This window comes from Stegostoma tigrinum, chromosome 18, assembly GCF_030684315.1.
Source record: "Stegostoma tigrinum isolate sSteTig4 chromosome 18, sSteTig4.hap1, whole genome shotgun sequence".
Classification (NCBI taxonomy): domain Eukaryota; kingdom Metazoa; phylum Chordata; class Chondrichthyes; order Orectolobiformes; family Stegostomatidae; genus Stegostoma; species Stegostoma tigrinum.
Genome location: NC_081371.1, coordinates 34,248,242 through 34,267,279, shown reverse-complemented (window position 1 = coordinate 34,267,279; position 19,038 = coordinate 34,248,242). Strand labels below are relative to the sequence as shown.

The following is a 19,038-nucleotide window of genomic DNA, read 5'->3' as shown; positions in this document are numbered from 1 at the left end:
GACAAAGTATGAAAATTGTATGACTAAAACCTGTACATCGTGGCTACTTTCCTCACTGTGCCACTATGGAAGTAATCAATTTTTTTTCTTCCTGTTTAAAACTCCCGTTTACAGCAGAGTGCCACAGTTGCTCAGTGATTAGCACTGCTGCCTCACAGCGCCAGGGACCCAGGTTTGATTCCACCCTCAGGCGACTGTCTGTGTGGAGTTTGCACATTCTCCCTGTGTCCGTTTCCTGCCACAGTCCAAAGATGTGCAGGCTAGGAGAATTGTCATCCTAAATTGCCCATAGTGTTCAGGGATGTGTACATTAGGTGGGTTATTAGTGAATGGGTCTGGGTGGGATGCTCTGAGGGTCAGTGTGGACTTGTTGGGCCAAAGGGCCTGTTTCCACTCTGTACAGATTCTATAATTTCTACTGAACTTGGAGAATAAATATGGTGGATTTTTTTTATTGGAATGGAACTTTTGCACAGTCAAAGTGATGTAGCGATGTCCCTTGATCTTTAACAGACTTTAAACCCACTGTAAACATAAAGCCTATTGCATGCAATTTCTAAACAACTAAGACCTGATTTTCACACATGGGCACCCAACAGGTGCAGTATATGTGAACTCTACAGAAGACAACATCTCATGATTTTGCAGTATGAGCTCAAGACATTTGGGAGTCAAGTCAAATTGAGGCAGAAAATCAATATCGTTTCCTTCTGTGTTCATTGTGGTTGTACAGTGTCATTCTTGCTTCGAAAACAGTCTATTTTGAAAACTGTAACAGGGATTTATTTCTGAAAAGATTAATATTAAAGGCTTTGCAAGTATTGATAATGCCCCTTTTTGAACACGTCATTTAGTGCTGGAGATTTTTGAAAAAGGGCATCAACAAATTTCATTTTAGTCCAAACCCTTCTATGTGGTTTTAGTTACACAAGACTAGTTTTTCTGCCGTTAGTCTACTGTAATTTTGCTGTTGTAATCAACAGAACAAAAGTAAATATCTCTTCTTCCAAGGTCTGATGTCTGAATGAATGATGTGGTTTGTTATTGTCTTGGAACTATCAAAGAAATGCTTTCACTAGTCTTAGTAATTTCCCCAAGGAACTGATCAGTGGTTTTGTGGATTTTATTGAAATATCACTGCTAACATAGGCTACTGACTCACGAAAGGCAACGGTGCTTGGTCTTCAAAATCATATTTGTGTCTACTGATCTGCATGAGGTTACACACAACAAATCAACTAATTTCATTAAGTGTTACAACAGAATGAAATAACAGTCATTTAGAAAGCTGATACCCAGCAATACAATTTGACTAATAGCTTTTAATTTGGTTATTGATGAAAACAACTCATGTGGTTGATCCCAATTAGACCTTCCAAAGATCTTTAGGATAATTTATCATGCCAGGATTCTCCTGAAAGCTTAAGTGAGAATGAAGAGCCCGCCATGGAAACAAAAAATTGGTTGCTTTTTAATACTGGGCAAAACTAAAAACTACATATTGTGAGCAGGCAGGAATTAAATCAATTTGTTATGCAATTTCAGGATTAATATGTCATATTAATACAGGGGGCACTAAAATCCAAATAACAGAAAGTGCCTGACAAAAACCAATTGCAAAAACGAGAAAGTAATTCTTTCCTGTTGCTCTCCTTCAATCAGCTGTTATTTAAAAGATTAAGACAGTCTTACTACTGTCAAATCAACAAGACAGATAATTATAAAAACTGGCCACAACTTCAACTCATCAATGCAGTTGAACTTCAATGGTAAAAGACGTTGTGTGTAATTTAAACATAAAGATACACTAGTTTCCATGAAGCAAAATAGAACTTTGCTTCCAGAGACATTAAGAATATAAGTCATTACAATATAAGCCCGCTGGTGACAAAACCAGTAGGTCATTTTTTCAGATTTATCAACCACACATTTTAATATAATCACAGACATCCATTGTTATGTGCAGCGAAAACTGCTAACGACTAGTTCAGCAGAAAGACTTTGGGATTGAGGCACATGAGCCAGCAAGCTTCTGCTGCACTTAAAAATGTGTGCTTACTTAGCTGACATGGACCAAGGAAGTAGCTCAGTATGAGCATTGACTTCAGTCCCCAAAGAGAACTGAAGGCTGGGTGAAAACGACAGACATCATGCTTTCCTGTGCACAAATGTTCACTCTTAACTGCATGAGTATCTAAAAAGTATCCTTAATAACTTAATGTGTTTTTTGTAAATATTTATGTACTTATTAAATCTAAAATTTGAAAATAAGATCAAATCATGGTTCCAAAAACACATGAATTCACTCTCTCAGCCATTCACCAATGGTAACTGTTAAGCGAGACTGTTTTGGTGCAAGTGCCTTGGAAATTTACCACCAATTCTTCATCATTGCTCGATCAAACTCCTGGAAATCCCTCCCTAACTCATCACCACCTTTTGGGACCAATGGGCAAGAAATGCTGATCCGTACACCAGCCCATATCACAGATGTGAATACAAAAGTAACCTAGCAATTCAAAGCATCATTAAGAGACAATATCTCGCACTCCACTGCTCAAGGAGGTATTACAACAGATGATCAATTGATTACCGGAAGAGATGCATTTTAATTTGGAGGTTACTATTTAGGCATCCACCACCATTTCAGGCAGTGCATTCTTGTTCAAAACAACCCATTGCACAAAAACCTTGAATTTACATCTCGATTTTTTTGGGCAATTATCTTAAATCTGTGTGCTTACTTATCTCACTCACCAGTGGAAATGTTTTTCTTTATTTTCTCCATCAAAACTCCTCAATGTTTTAAAACATCTGCATGCCTGGGCTGAATAGGATCAATGACTAAGGAGGAAGAAAGTAAGGGCTGTGCTGGGGACAAGAACACCAAAAGTAGAGGCGAAGATGCGACTGAGCAGATCGATAGTTCTCGAGTTGGTGGAGTAAAATGAAGGGCGAAAAGGAAGGGAGATTCAGATGTGAAAAGAAGCTGGTGGTGGAAGGAGATGTGAGCACAGAGGTGTCCACATAATTGATCAGAGATGGCTTTGTCTGTGATTGACATGATTGGAATCGAGAGACCATGTGAGATAATAAAGTCAAGGTGGTGAATCCAGCCACTAGCAATACCCTACCAAATCGATAGTTCAGCTGAAACTGCAGCTACAGAATTTTTCAAAATATAGATTTTCCAGTCAGTTCTAATCCAGTAAAAGGAAGAACATTGTGGCAATTATTTGTGATCCAATAATCAAGAATGAGCTTCAACCACTATAAAGACTTCAAATATTTAAAGCCTCTCCACACCACGGGTGGTGTGTGCTGTTAATAGTGATAGATTTAAATACCTTGCCAATTATTCTTAGAAGAAATCTGTTCCAAGTTATCAGACTCTGCAGCATTTTTTCATTTCCAAATGGTAACATTTGCTGATGGAGCATTTCTAATTTTTCTGTTATTTAAAGATTTGCTTAACCTGAAGGTTTGGGTGTTCCTTGCAGTATTCCAAATGCATATATTTGTTTTTTTAACCGTCGAGTGGAACACTGAATCAACGTACCTTAGGTGGATTTAGAATAAAATTAATTTTAAAAATCCTGAAAGTCTTTTGAACGTAAAATCCATGAAGGGAAGATTCTGCCCTTACCAATAAAGGAGTAAATGGTGTTTGGAGACAATGTGGGTCCTTTGTTCAAGAAGGCAGGAGGGATAGTCCAATTAATTGCAGACCAGTTAGTCTGGCGTTCGTAAAATTATTGGAAAAATTTCTGAGGGACAGGATTAATCAACATATGAAATGGCAGGGACTGATCAGGGATAGTCAGCATGGTTTTGTTAATGGAAGATCCTGTTTGACTAAATGATTTGAGTTTATTTAAAAGATAACTAAACATAATAGTAGCAATTGATGTAGTCTACATGGGCTTCAGTAAGGCCTTTGACAAGGTCACACATGGAAGGGTGTCCAAAGGGTAAAAACCAATGGGATCCAAGGCAAGTTGGCAAAGTTCATTCAAGATTGGCTTACAAATAGGTGCCAAAGATTGATGCTGAAGGGTTGTTTCAAGTGATTAGAAGCCTATGACCAGCGATGTACCACAGGAATCGGTGCTGGGACACTTGTTATTTGTTATGTGCATTCATGACTTGGATATGAACATAAAAGGCTTAATTAGTAATTATGCAGGTGACATGAAAATTGGTGGTGTTGTTGATAGTGAGAAGGATGTAGACTGATATTGATCAGCCAGGACATTGGGCTGAACAATGGCAGATGGAACTTAATCCTGATAAGTGTGAGGTAATTTATTTTTGGAAGGTGCAATAAGGGAAGGATATACACAATGAACGGTAGGTACTGAGGGAGTACTGAGAACAAAAGAGGCCTTGATGTACAATTTGATGGACCCCTGAAGGTGTCAGCACAGGTAGACAGGGTGGTGAAGAAGGCATACTGGATGCTTGCCTTCATTAGCCAGGATGTAGAATTTGGCAGCAAGTAGGTCTTGTTATGGCTATCTAAAAGGTTGATTAGGGCACAGATGGACAGCTAAATAGTTCTGGTCACTGCACAATTAGGAGATTATGATTGCACTGGAGAGGATGACTGGGAGATTCACCAGGATGTTGCCTGGGAATGAAAAGTCTCAGTTCTGAGGAGGAACTGGATATGCCGAGATTGTTTTCATTGGAGACTGAGTTGGGGGGGAGGGGGAGATTTCTGATTGAGGAATATAAAGTTATGAGAGGCATGAGATCATGAGTATTGTGCCTGCAAGTCCAAATACAAGGCAGTCCTTGATCTTAACTGCTGTGATTTGTATCAACTAAAAAATTCAATTAATACACTACTATACATTTTAAAAACATATTTTACATATGTTTATTTTGTTTTATGTTTATTTACTGCCTATCCGTAGTTGCCCTTGAGAAATGGTAGCGAGTTATCTCCTTGAACTGCTGCCGTCCACATGCTGTAGGGTGACCCATAATGCCCTCAGGGAGGAAATTCCAGGATTTTGATCCAGCAAAAGTGAAGGGAGAACGATATATTTCAGAGTCAGGATGGTGAGTGGCCTGGAGGTGAGCTTGCAGGTGGTGGTGTTCTCATGTATCTGCTGCCCTTGTCATTCTAGATAGGAGTTGTCATGGGTTTGGATGGAAAGGCCCTCTCTAAGGATCTCTGGTGAATTTCAGCAGTGCATCTTATAGATTGTACACACTGCAGTTACTGAGCATTACTAGTGGACACATTAAATATTTGTGGATATGGTGCCTATCAAGAAGGCTGCTTTTTCCTGGATGGTCTGAAGCTTTTTGGAGCTGTACTCATCGAGGCAAGTGAGCAATTTTCTATCACACTTCTAACTTGTGCCTTGTAGATGATGGACAGGGTTTGGGGAGTCAGGAGGTGATGTACTCGCTGTAGTACTCTTAGCTTCTGACCTGTTCTGTGTTTATGTGGCAAGTCCAGGTGAAGTTCTGATCAATGGTGACCTCTAGGATGTTGATTGTAGGGAATTCAGTGAAGGTGACACAATTGAATGTCAAGGGGCGGTGGATATAGGCCTACAGTTTCTGAATTTTTTCTGTGAAGATCTCAAGCTTGTTTACATCTTCCTGCAAGACAGAGGGAAACTGATTTCTTCAAGTTATCTGGACAGAGCTAGTCAACGTATTATGAAAAAGGATACAGTAGCATCACAGAAAGTACGAAAATGCTTGACGTGCTAACTATCAGGAAAGACTTAATCAGATGAGCCCCTTTTTCTTTAGAATAGAGAAGGCTGGGAGGTGGCACGATACAGGCCTTTAAAACAGCAAATGCTGTTTATTATTTAATAGGCTAGATCAGAGGTGGTCTTCCACTTGCAGCATAGTCTCACGTAAGGGGCTCTAAATATAAGAGAAACAGAAATCCTCTTGACCCAGAGTATAATAAAAATATGGAACATACTAACCCATCATGAGCTGAGGTGAATATCATACACACCTTTGGAGTGAAGTGAGGAAAGAACATGAACAGGAAAGAAATTGAAGCATTTCTAGATAATGTCAGTGCTGCAGGAGTTACAGCATAAACATCAGAATTGACTGATTGGGCCTCATGGCCTGTTTGTGGGATGTATGTCATATGTAAATCTATTTTTAAAAGCTCAAGTTTAAAACTAGGCATGATCTTTTGTAAAATTCAGAATAGGGATTAGAATGCAGTTTTCTGCAAATCTGAGGCTAGGTCATTGTTATTAAATTTAGTTCGGAAAGGGAGTTACTCCATGGCAAGCTCCAACTGCTGGTCCAATTAGGTAAGGTTACAAACATTGGAAGGTGTAAGAGATGTAGACACAATAGGGAAGACTTTATGGAAGAAGTATTCCCAACATTATTTTTCTAATAGTTCAGACTCCAGGTCTGGAGATCGTTCATGTGTCTTCAGGTTTGCCGGCAATTTCATCCTTATAAATACACCATTTCAAAGGTCTACAGAAGAAAGGTTGTTCCATCTAAATGTGTAATCTAGGAATTGGTGCAGGCTTGATGGGGAAAATGGCCTGTTCCTGTGATGTATTGAATTGTAAATTGTAATTATAAATGTTCTGCTGTTTACTAACCTGTAAAATATACAGAGTTCTAATGGATTAATTCAATCTTTTTTCCCCAAATATTTTGTTCTCCGTAACCTGCTGTGCCTCTTTTTCTGAATAGGTTCATTTGGATTAGCTTGGAAATGTCTGTCCTGTTAGATGATGTCTCTTACATACTGAAAGTGAGGACGAAATAGGGTAGACATCCTTTGAGATGTCCAGTAAATTGATAATCTTATGATATGTTAATCTCATAATGTGCTAATTTGAGTACTGACATGTATAAAAATACAGACTTCCATTTGCAGGAGATTCTAACTGATTTTTGTTTTTCATTGTAAACACAAAATCGAAGTATTGAGAGAAGGATTGCATCATAAAAGCCTCCTATCTTCCATCTAAAACATCTGTCTAATGATCTTTACAAGTGACAAAAGCACTATATTGGAAATTCAAAACATAAACAATGGAATGTAGGCTGGGTTCTAGCCAAGGCAGGAACCTGTTTCTTTTTCCTCTAGATAGCTACTGTCTGATCTGCAGTGTACAGCCTACTTTTGATAAATTGCAGTTGTTACTTGCTTGAAAGATCTACCTAAAAAGCAGAACTAAATGCAGACAACATAAATGGGGAAGTACTTAAATTATTTGGATCATCAGATCATTTAAAGTGAGCAACTTTGATTTAAGATGAGTAGAATATGTAATCTTATAGTTGTCTATCTGATGTAAGCTTTGCTGCAAGGCCAGTATTCATTGTCCATCTGAAGGTCTCTTGAGAAGGTGGTGGTGAGTCACCTTCCTGACATGGTGCAGTCCATGTGATACAGGTACTCCCACAGTTATGTTGAAAGCAAGTTGCAGAACTTTGACAATGAAAATAATGACAACACAGTTCCAGGATAGTGTGTGACTTCTCTGAGAACTAAGAGGTGGAGCTTTTCTGTGTTCTCCTATGTCTGCTACCATTATCCCCAGAAGGACAGAGTTAAAGGATTGGAAGGGGCTGTTGAAGGAGTCATGTGGTATTGTTGCAGTACACCTTGCAGATGGTGTACTGAATTGCTCTGTAAACCGATTGAAACTTTACTGTTAGATGTGAGTCATGCATGCTGCATTGTCATAGATACTGCTAAACTTCTTGAATGTTGTGGGTGTTGTACTCATTGAGGCAGATGGACACTATTCCTTCACAGTCCTGTCTTGTGTGTTTTGTGCTTGGTGGAAAGGATTTGAGGAAACAGAAAGTGACTCACTTGTCACAGAATACCAAGCCTCTGAGCTCCTCTTGTAGCCACAGTATCATGTGCTGTTTCAGTTAAGTTCCTGGTCAATGGTAATTCGAAGGATGTTAATTGTTCAAGATTTATGGTGCTGTCTTGTTGGAGATGAACTCTACTTGGCCCCGTGTGTTAATCTTACTTGCTCTTTAACAGCCCAAATCCAGTGTTGTGCTGCATAGCAACACAGAAACACAGGGCTCTTCAGTACATGAGGGAAACCAGGAAAATTTGGAAATGTGATATGTTTTAAGAAGGTAGAAAAAGACAGGTTGGAGAAAAGAACAGAAGAGAAGATCTGGGCTAGGATGGAAAGCAGGAATGATTAAATGATGGAGGATCTGATGAAGGGTCTAAGCCCGAAACATCAGCTTTTGTGCTCCTGAGATGCTGCTTGGCCTGCTGTGTTCATCCAGCTTACCACTTTATTATCTTGGATTCTCCAGCATCAGCAGTTCCCATTATCAATGCTTAAATGACGGAAGATTTGATGATTCCTTGTGGAGGTGGTGGGCAGAACGACATTGGCAGTGGGTGAAGCAGCATAGGATGTAGGCAATGGGTGGTGGGCACCTCCCAGTCACGGACAATTTCAACTCCCCCTCCCACTACTCCACCAGTGCAACAATGATGCTACCCGAAGGCTGCAGGAACAGCACCTCGTATTTCGCTTGGGAATTCTGCAGCCCAATGGTCCCAATGTGGACCACTTCAAAATCTCCCCATCCCCGACCTCATCCCAAAACCAGCCCAGCTCATCCCCACCTCCTTGACCTCTCCGTCTTTTCTGCCACCTATCCGCTTCTCCCACCTCATTGACCAATCACCATCCCCACCTCCTACTTACCAGCCTCACCTCTGCCTCCTTGACCTGTCCATCTACTCTCCACCTATCTGCTCCTTTATCCACCTCCTATCATCACCTCCCCACCCCTCTCTATTTATTTCAGAGTCCCCTTCTCCTCCTCCATTTCTGAAGAAGTATCCAGACCCAAAATGTCAGCTTTCCTGTTCCTCTGATGTTGCCTGGCCTGCTGTGTTCATCCAGCTCCACACTTTGTTAATCCGAAATGTGAACTTTGTTTTTCTCTCTCCATGGATACTGCCAGACCTGTTTAGAATTTCTGTCATTTCCTGTTTTTATTTCAGACTTCCAACATCTTACTCTTGTAATAATCTGGGGAGTTGTGAATGAAATTGGATGTTGGGTAATTATTAAACATCCCTTCTTCCAACTTAAGATGGAGGGAAAGCCTTTGATGAAGGAACTGTAGATGGCTCGGCGTGGGTCACTACGCTGATGGATTTATGCAGTGATTTCCTGGAGCTGACATGATTGACTCCAACAACCATCTTTCTTTGCTCTAAGAATGGCTCCAACCAATGGAACATTTATCCTGATTCTCACTCACTACCATTTTATAAAAGTGCTACACACTTGTCAAATGCAACTTTGATGTCATGGGCAGTCACTATCACCTCAAGTCTGGAATTAAACTTTTTTATCTTTATTTAAAATAATGCTGTGATAAAGTCTGGAGCTGAGTGCTTCTGGTGGTATACACACCAAGCAGTGGAGAGCAGTTTATTGTAGAGTGAGCCTCATTCCATTAAACTGCCAATGATATGGCTCTTGAGTTGCAGTAGCAATAACCCTGAGCCAAGAGACTCAGGTTCAAGTCCCACCTGCCATGGAGGTGTATAATACTGTCTCTGTACGGGTTGTTTAGAAAATACCTAAACTGTCAATGATAGCTTACATTGTTTTATTGATGATTACAGTAGACTTACGAAGTAGAAATTGGCCAGAATCTGCTTTTGGAAGACAGGATAAATCTTTGCGGTTCTCCATTTTATTGGGGTTGAGGCCAGTATTGTGCTGTACTGGATAATGTGGCTAATGGTGCAACCAGTTCTGGTGTATTAGTCTTTAGCACCATAGTGGGATGCAAATGCAAGCAGTAGAGAAGCAAGGATGAGGTTAAATAGGTTTTTCTTTTGTTGACTCATACACCAATTGATGCAAACTAAAGCTGGCAGCTATATTGTGATAAATGGTGCAAAATTTATATTTAATGTTATTTTGTGACATTTTGATTTCAACAAAGAGCAGATAGATATTGGTGACTTTGACAAAGGGTTTTCTTTTAAAAAATAAATTGTGAACTAAAGCCAGCATTTTGTTAGAAAGCAGGTGACGAGACATCCCTGTGGCATTAGTAGAAAGATATTTACATTGTTGAGTTTATGACAGGTAGGGTAATCATTGAAGGTCATTAGCTTGGTTTTTAGTTCGGAAGAATCTAGGATTGAAGAAGCTTTTCTTAATTCAGCTCAGAGAACATCAGAGTTGGGTTTAGAAGCAAGCTTATTTTCTCTTGCAGGAGGAGTTCAAGACAGGACATCTGGGTCAACACTAGGTGGTTAACCTGGCTTTATTTTCTTGTTTTATTTAGTAACATTTTACAACTGGAAGATCATTTCAGTCAGTAGTTTAGAATCAACTCATCATCACTGTGGATGTGGAGTCACTTATAGCCTAGACCAGAAGATTCATTGGTGAACCAAATGCCTTAATAGACTTGCATGACCATCATCATGGCTAATAGCTTTTTATTCAACATTTTATTTGAATTTAAACTCCCAAGTTGTTTGAGTTAGCACTTCAAATCTATCTCCAGATCATTTATGGATTAATAATTCTGTAAAATAGTCATTGAATTGCTGCATCAAATTTGCAGCATTTTCTGAGTTAGCTGTAGACTAACACTTGAATTCAATCTTCTTTATACATTTTAATGTGTATTTCAGCTTTTTACATTGCACAACACTGGGGCTTTTCAATAACTGGTTTTGTCAAACTGGGTCACAGCCAACTAAACGTGTACAATATAAACCAACATCAACAGCACAAATAAAGCTTCGAATAACAGAAGCTCAAGTCTAACAGCTTGAATGAGTCTATCCAAATTACTGAGAGAAAACCATAACACCCTTTATTCAAATATTATGCAACAATCTTTTTCACAAAGGTTATCACCATAACATATCGATTTTCAACTTGCAGACTGACAAATGTACAGATCTTTGCGTAGTTTACAGGTGGAAACTCGCTTCTGGATTTATTGCATTATTTTTCAAAGGATAACACCTGGCTAGCTTTTCACTACTGATCTTAGCTACCTCCTTTGTTTAATCACCCCTTTGCAACTGGGGTCATGAGAAATCAACATCATTTTTAGCTACTTTGAGAAAGGATTAATCTCCTCCATCAATAAAAATACAATCTTTGGATCAATACTAGGTATCAGAGGAAGAGCAAGTGAGGGCTCAGCAAGTGTGGACAGGGGTTATGCCCACATGGAGATCCTACTGAATTTAACAGTAGGGACTCATTTGATTCTTTATTTCTGTTTCCTAGGTAACTAGCCAAACGAGGAGTGATCAGTTCCTTAGTGGGAAGGCCAGGGACACAAGTGAAGTGAGAAATGGAGCAAAAATGGGCCTGAGGCAGTGAGAAAGACTGACCACTTTGGGGAGAGAGGGGAGGATTGTGGGATTGTGTGGGCAATAGAGCAATTGTGTTTCAGAGATAGAACACTTCAGGGGGAAAGAGAGATTACAGTGAAAAAAGGAATAGGCAGAGGGGTTTGATAGTAGGGGAGAGGAAATGATAAATATGGCGCTGTGGATTATGCGGGGGCAGAGGAAGCAATGGCCAAGTCTAGGGACAGAGTGAAAGAGGACGGCAGCAATAGCGAGTTGGCAAGCAGCAAGACTCAAGGGTACTGGAGACAGAAAGCAATACCAGGAGTGACAGGATACATTGATAGAGAGAAAAAGATTGTAGCAGAAGGAGATTGTGGGAGAGAAATAGCCATGCCAAGGGTGTGATAGATGGGGGGTGGGGAGTTTGGTGGAGAAAGATATCACAGGAAAGAAAGATGCCAAGAAAGGAAGAGATCATGCGATGCAAAGAAACAAAAAAGTAATAAAAAGACGTCAAAAGGAGAAAAGAACAGGCAGACAGAAAGTAGAATGGAAAAAGATCAGAGGAAGATCAAAGATCATGGGGGAGAAGGAGATTGTAAAGAAAGAGATGCAGTTTATGGTTCAATGTTCAATTAGGGCAGAGGTGTGTTGACATCAGGTGAGGAGGGAGAAAGAATTCCACAGACTCGCTTTCCTTGAGTGGGCTGAATGAAGGGTGGTAAAGGATTTTTCTTTTTGCTGGTTCACAAGCAGTGCTGGGATTGTACTTAAATGTTGCAGCAAATGGTTCTCAGCTTCCTTCAGTTGCTGCAGTCCCAGAGCCCTGGGAGACCAGGCCTGCAATCATTAAATCCAAACAGCTCCTGTAAGTCTAAGGCACACAATCTCATTAACATTACAAACTACCACTCTGGAGTTATAAGAACGGGGCAAACCAACTCCATCAAAAATTGGTACATTCGCAGCAGATTGGGGCTCAATTTTAAGAATTTGAATTTCCCCTCACCTTCCTCCTGCCCTGCTATCCTGGAAGGACAGTGTTAAGATTTCCCCCATATAAGAAGCTATATTAGCAAGATAGAAGCGGTGCTTTTGTAGTTCCCAGTACAAGTTTACAGTCACAGGTTATTTAACTATGACTTTCTTTATGGTTTATGATAATAAAAGACAAAAAGGTTGCTGAAGCATCTTCCAAGTGATTTAGCGACACGTAATTTTATCTACCACCCCCATCCACCTCCCTTTAAAGGAAATGTGAAAATGGCAAGTCAATGCATCTTTGAGGTGTAAACAACACTGGAAATGCACACATCTCCTTCCAAGCATAAATTTCTTGTTCATTTGACCTTGTGGATGGTGTGTGCACCAAACCGTTGCTCCTTATAATCAAAAATGTTTTCATTCTCCTGCACCTCAAATATTTCATCTTGAATAAGTGTCACGACTAATCTTTCTGACAAGAAGCTGCATTATCTCTCAATCAGCCTGCACTGAGTGGGTGGGTCACCTAAAAGAAACCTCAGTGAAAGAGCCCACTACACATGAACCACAATGTTCAAGATGGCATACTGCTATTAAAGATTATATAAAATACACTACATTATGAAAAAGGTTATACAAGTGATTTTCCAAGGCAGCAGTCTTACAAAAAATAATTATAAACTTCACTTTCTGATTTCATTATTGTTTATTGATAATTTCATGAATAATTGAGTATTTCAATGTATGAAAATGCAAAGTTGTCCATTTTGACAGGAAGAATAATATATATATTATCTTAAGGCCTGAACAGAGTGGACTTGGAGAAGATATCTCCAGCAGTAAGAGAGACTAGGAGCTGAGGGCACAGTCTCAAAGTGAAGGCATAACCCTTTAGAACAAGGTGAGGAATTTCCTCAGCTAGAGAGTGGTGAATCTGTAGAATACCCATAGAGTGTTGTGGAGCCCAAGTCTTTGAGTGTCTTTAAGGTAGAAATAGATAGGTTCTTAATTAGAATGGAGATCAAGGATTACAGGGAGAAGGCAGGGGAGTGGCATTGAAAAACATAATCAGCCATGACCGAATGGTGGAGCAGACTCAATGGGCTGAAAGGCCTAGTGCTGCGCTTATGCCTAATGCTGTAATCAAAGATACAGAATGAGATACATCAGGAAACGTTCCTCATGCAAAATGGGATTAGCACACAGAATGCACGTTAGAATACAAGGTAGAGTACAATGGGCAAATCACATAAGTCATTAAAAACACCAGGGGGTTATTTTTCTAGCCAAAATGACATGTGTGCAGAACAACAGTCAAAATAATTTTTTAGGGCCCTTTTTGAGAAGTAAAACTACCTAGCTGAATTTTGTCAAGGGCTATATTTTTGTTTTCAGGTCTACATTTTTAGCTTTTGCATAGTGTTCAGATTGGGGTTTGGATGGGGAATGAGTGTTAATTTCAGAAAATGAGACAATGATAATGAAGAACCAACTGCTGACAACATCAGCATAGAGTATAAATATATGAACAATACGTTACCAAATGGGATTCCATCTGTTGACTCAACTCACAGTAGGCACATTACAGAGTTTGGAGAAGACATTACAATGCTTGGAAATTGTATCAGCAGATTGGTTGCACTTTAATGGAACAATAAAAATCCACATGGACCTTAAGGGTGAGTTTATTCCAGTGAACTTCATAAGTGTGCAAAATAGTTCCATATTACCACTAATGCTGAACTTTTTTTCAACTTTGCGCTAAGGTTAAGGCTACCTGCCATTCCAAAAGCCTCTGTTCACCTTGCAAATACAATCCCTAATTTACAGATTTAAGCAAAAAAAAAAGCCTCCTTATCCATTAGGCCTCAGGGAGATTTAAATAGGACTTTGCTAGCTGTTGCCCTTGAACAGATTCTCTGTTAACACAGCTTCCTAAGCCTTGCTCCCTGCCTCATTCCAGGGTTTCCAACTTCCTCCTCCTTCCTCTTTATTTGTTTTCCTGCTTCTGTTCTACCCTCATCTTCCCTATCTTGGAGAATATTGAAAGGGTTGGACTTGTCATTGCGGAAAGACTTCTCCATGGCCTCCGATTATCAGTTTACTCCTCCTCCTCCTCTGCTTGATCTGCTTCTATCTCAGTTGTTCCAGCATCACAGGGAAACTGTGTATACTGCCAACATTTATAGTTATAGCTGTTCCTCCTATTACAGATCCTGTCACTGGTGAAGCAGTAAGAACAGAAGGGGCGGGAATCTGTGACTGGAGGAAAAGATACTCAGAGATTCTCTAACTCTCTTGTACTCGCTGCTCCTCTGACCAAATGTTGAACTACTTTCCCACTCAAACTGTGACACTGCCCCTGCCCCAAATCTGAAATTTTTCAGTTTACCGTGTGAGCTAGTGTGTGTGCAAGTAACTTTTCTTGAGTATTTCATCCTCATCTTGTGAGATTGAATTTAAATTTTCACCCTGTCCCCGCATATTTTTTAAGTCTGGGACTTAAATCTCCTGAAACTGACATTAGGTCAGGATGAAAATATCTTTCCACTCCCTTTTGGAATACTGCAGGGAGGTATTTGGTACACATGCCTTTCCTGGTCAGTGCATTGAATATCGCAGTTGGGAGGTCATGTTGCAGCATGCTGGAAAGACTAGCAACTTATGTTGTGAATCCTTCAGTTGGAAAACTTACTTTCAACAGATAGATTGCAACACCCTGCCTTCCCTCACTGTCTGGTTGGTCAGACAGTGAATCTGGGAAACAAACAAACAGTCTTACCCAAGTCCATCAACTAAACCCTGTTTCTGACCCGGAAATGATCTTACCATTCCAGCAAAAACTAAATGCAGAAGATTCTTCCCAATAAATCAAGACAAATGCCAATTCACTATCATTCATTTCCATTAGCCCACAAAATAAAGATATCCCTGGACTCCATTTGAAAATTGATCATTGTACCTACAGGGAACTTCCTGAAATCAGTCCTAAATTTAACTTTAACTCTGTTGAAACTTTAGCCTCTTCTTCAAGTCTCTCATTTTATTTCAAGTAATGATCTGAATTAAGCTTTCAATATTGTTTACTCCCTTATTTAACGCATGGATCATAGTTCGGGCACATTAAGTCAATTTTCCTGAAATACTCACACATCAGACATTGGGATGAATTAGGACCCTGAGCTTGAACATACCAGCAGCTGCAGCAGTTTAGATATTGCTCCAAAGGCAGCCTCCTAATTAGCAGCCTCAAATTGTGATGATGGTGCTGACTCGTCACAGGTCAATCAGAGCTTAGGAAATTGAGAGGGTATTGAACATGTAGATGCCTTTGGAGAAGTGAGTTTAAAATAAAATTTAGAGAGGCTTAGCCATGCTTCCCTCTGATTAGATAAAAACGTATCTAGATGGATGTTGGAGTCTTGAGGGTGCCTTTCCTGTCTGTGGCAAGTCTCTTCATGCCCCTGGCTCTGATGGCAACTCCCTTTTGGGAAGGAAGCCATCTCCATGGAACTGGCAGATGCTCTCCAGGCAAGTTATTCAAATTGATCCAGGTAGAGCCTTAAATATTTTCATTGGTTGTACACCTCATTTTTATGGGCAGCCATTCTGGGATCTTGCCTCCCACTGGATGAGTTACCTGTCTTGGTCTAGCTCCCTGCTGCTTTCCTAGCCTCTCTGATCTATTATCCCCACTGAGATTAGAAGATTTTACCCTTTCTTGCCAGTCTCAAAAGTAAGGGTTTCTTCTAATTTTCCTCAAATCAAAGTGGTCACACTGGTTCCACCTTTTGGTTCATTTCCAAAGCATCTCCTGTGTGAACATTTCCCTTGTATCTACAAATACCCTGTATCGGACACTGTGCTGACTAGTGTGTTCTATCATTGTGATCAAACTTTGCAGCAATCTTCTACAATTCACTTCTGCTGCTTACAATTCAGCATTTTATAGTTTTGTTGACAACTTCTGTTTGCTTGACACATCGATCTTTGGACTCTCTCAATTGTACCTTTCACTTTTTTGACACAATTCATAAATTTTTCACATTGCCAGTTATTGAGGTCTATATGTAATACCTGTCTGTATTATATTTCACTAACTAACATATAGTTACATGTTTTGTCCTGCTCATTTCGCAAGTTGAGAAAATTAAATCTAAAGTTACTTCAACAATCCATTACATTTTGGTGTTTGACCAATTATTGAGGGGTAGATATTATATTCCATATACGCATTTTGTCTGGTTGAGAATGTTTTTGACAACAGCCAATATTACTGGAGCCTCTCCCCACAATGACTCATATGATTAGAAATTTACTTACAAAATCATGACCAGTGTAAACTTGTCCAGGTAGAAACAACCATTGCCAGTTAACACCATCTCTTATTCTATATCTCCTGCAGCTACAATATTATTCACTCAGCACTTGCTACTTACTTTTGATTAGAATGCCAAAAATGTAATTAGATGGACTGCACCTATCAATTTGAAAGGGTCCTTGTTTTCAAAAACTCTGCACATCCTTTAAATGATCAGAGATTTCCTTAGCCAGATACACACAATAATAACTGTAACAAAGCCCTTTTATTTAGCCACAGTTAAATGTTATTTGTAAAACAGAATGTCAGTTCATTGCTATGAGCAAATAGTACATTAAAATGTTGGTAACTGGTTTTTTTCAATGAGCAACATGACAGTTGCCAGAAATGATCGTTCACTTTGATTCAGGAAACAGTGATTCATTTAGCTGCATTTGAAATATGGCATTAATTTGCTCAAATATCAATTAGTATAAAGTGCAACAATGATGCAAAATGATGACTCCCTGCTGAAAACTGAATTCCAAAATATTTCTTTAATGTTCATTCACAATTTCCAAATGGCTTTTTCAAGTGTAATGCAGAAGCCCAATTGTCATCTGTGCGATTGGGCTAGGGCTAGGGCTAACATTAGGGTAAGGGTTTGTGTTTAATTTGATTTACCACAAATGAAAACCTCAAACTTTGCCCCTTAATTCTCCTGGGGTTCATCGGAATATAGTAAATACCGTGACATTTTTTGACATTTTACTTTCGATATTTTTGATGGTGGATTAAAACTGAAAAGAAGGCTGTTTAAAACTAAAGATTGTAGAAGGAATTGTGGCATTTTTTAAAAAAAAATCACAGAAACTCATTCTGTGTTGTTTATACTGCTCCTTTTTCAAGCAGTGAGGAAAGCTACTTGTTGATGGCCAAGTACCAAGGTGTGTATGCAGACTCTGATTTAGCTGGCAACAAGCAGCTGATTGGTTGGTGCAATTGTGACTAGTCATGGACATCAGACAACAACTTGCAAGTGTGAACAATACAGGGAGAAGCCTTTGAACCTCTGAAAGGGCAGGTTGTGTGTCCACCACTCTACAGTGAAAATATCTGAAACCAGTTATATTCTCCCATGTAAATAAAAACTAAAAGAACTGCAGATGCTGTAAGTCAGAAACAAGAACAGAAATTACTGGAAAAGCTCAGCATGTCTGGCAACAACTGAGAAGAGAAAGCAGAGTTAACATTTCAAGTGCAGTGACCCTTCCTCAGCCATTTGGAGACAATGAATGAATACAAAAGAAATAACCTAGAATTTAGTTTTCAGCCATCATTTTGCATTGTCGTTGCACTTTATGCTTATTGACAATTTTACAAATTAATGCCATATTTCAAATGCAGCTAAATTAATCGCTCATTCCTATATCAAAGTGAACTATCATTTCTGAGGAAGTGTCACTGGATCCAAAGCATTAACTCTGAGATCTCTTTACAGATGCTGCCAAACCTGCTGAGCTTTTCCAGTAATTTCTGTGTATGAGAGTGTGAGAGTGTTTATTCTCCCATGTGTTGCTGTAAGCTGTGGCTCTTAACTAGTAGCTAAGAGACTTCGCAGTTAGTGCACCAATGACCCTGTGTTTAATGCGCATAAGTGAAGGAAGCTAGAGAAGGGATTGGAGAACAGAAAGTCCTGGCAAGTCAAAGGGATCATCTGAGTGAATTCTGTGGACTAGTGCTTTTGAACTGTCACTCCCAGTTTTATTTCCCTTTGCCTATAAAACCAATTTTTTTTAAACTTAGCTGTGTCTTTCTGCCTGTATGTGTACCAGGCTTTAAAAAGCGATTAGAGTTTTAAATAGTGGAGTCATATGTTGATAATTCATAGCTGTTTACTTGATATCACGAAAAAGTAAATTGTAATCAACACTTGTTCTTGTTAATTGCAGGGAACTGGTCAGGGCTTTATGCTAACATGATTCCATGAGGCAAGTAAATAAGGGGCTTTGCTTGCAGTAGTTAGCTCATTAACCTTTGTGGAGGCCAGGCGACCTTGGGACTTGAGCATCAATACACTTTCTCTCGTGGGTCATTACAATATATTATAAACTTCAGAACCAAAACAAGAAACACAAACACACTTCATGTGAAACAAACAAATCTAAACCATGTCAACAGATCACTTGATAATAAAATGTGAGGCTGGATGAACACAGCAGGCCAAGCAGCATCTCAGGAGCACAAAAGCTGACGTTTCGGGCCTAGACCCTTCATCAGATGCTCTCTGATGAAGGGTCTAGGCCCGAAACGTCAGCTTTTGTGCTCCTGAGACGCTGCAGGCCTGCTGTGTTCATCCAGCCTCACATTTTATTATCTTGGAATTCTCCAGCATCTGCAG

General features: G+C 39.6%; 1 protein-coding gene across 1 annotated transcript in view; it reads right to left on the bottom strand.

Annotated features, from left to right (window-relative positions):
- The window catches only part of met (MET proto-oncogene, receptor tyrosine kinase), a 130,846-nt gene that overhangs the window by 101,010 nt on the left and 10,798 nt on the right, over positions 1-19,038 (bottom strand). The gene's annotated exons all lie outside the window — the stretch shown is intronic.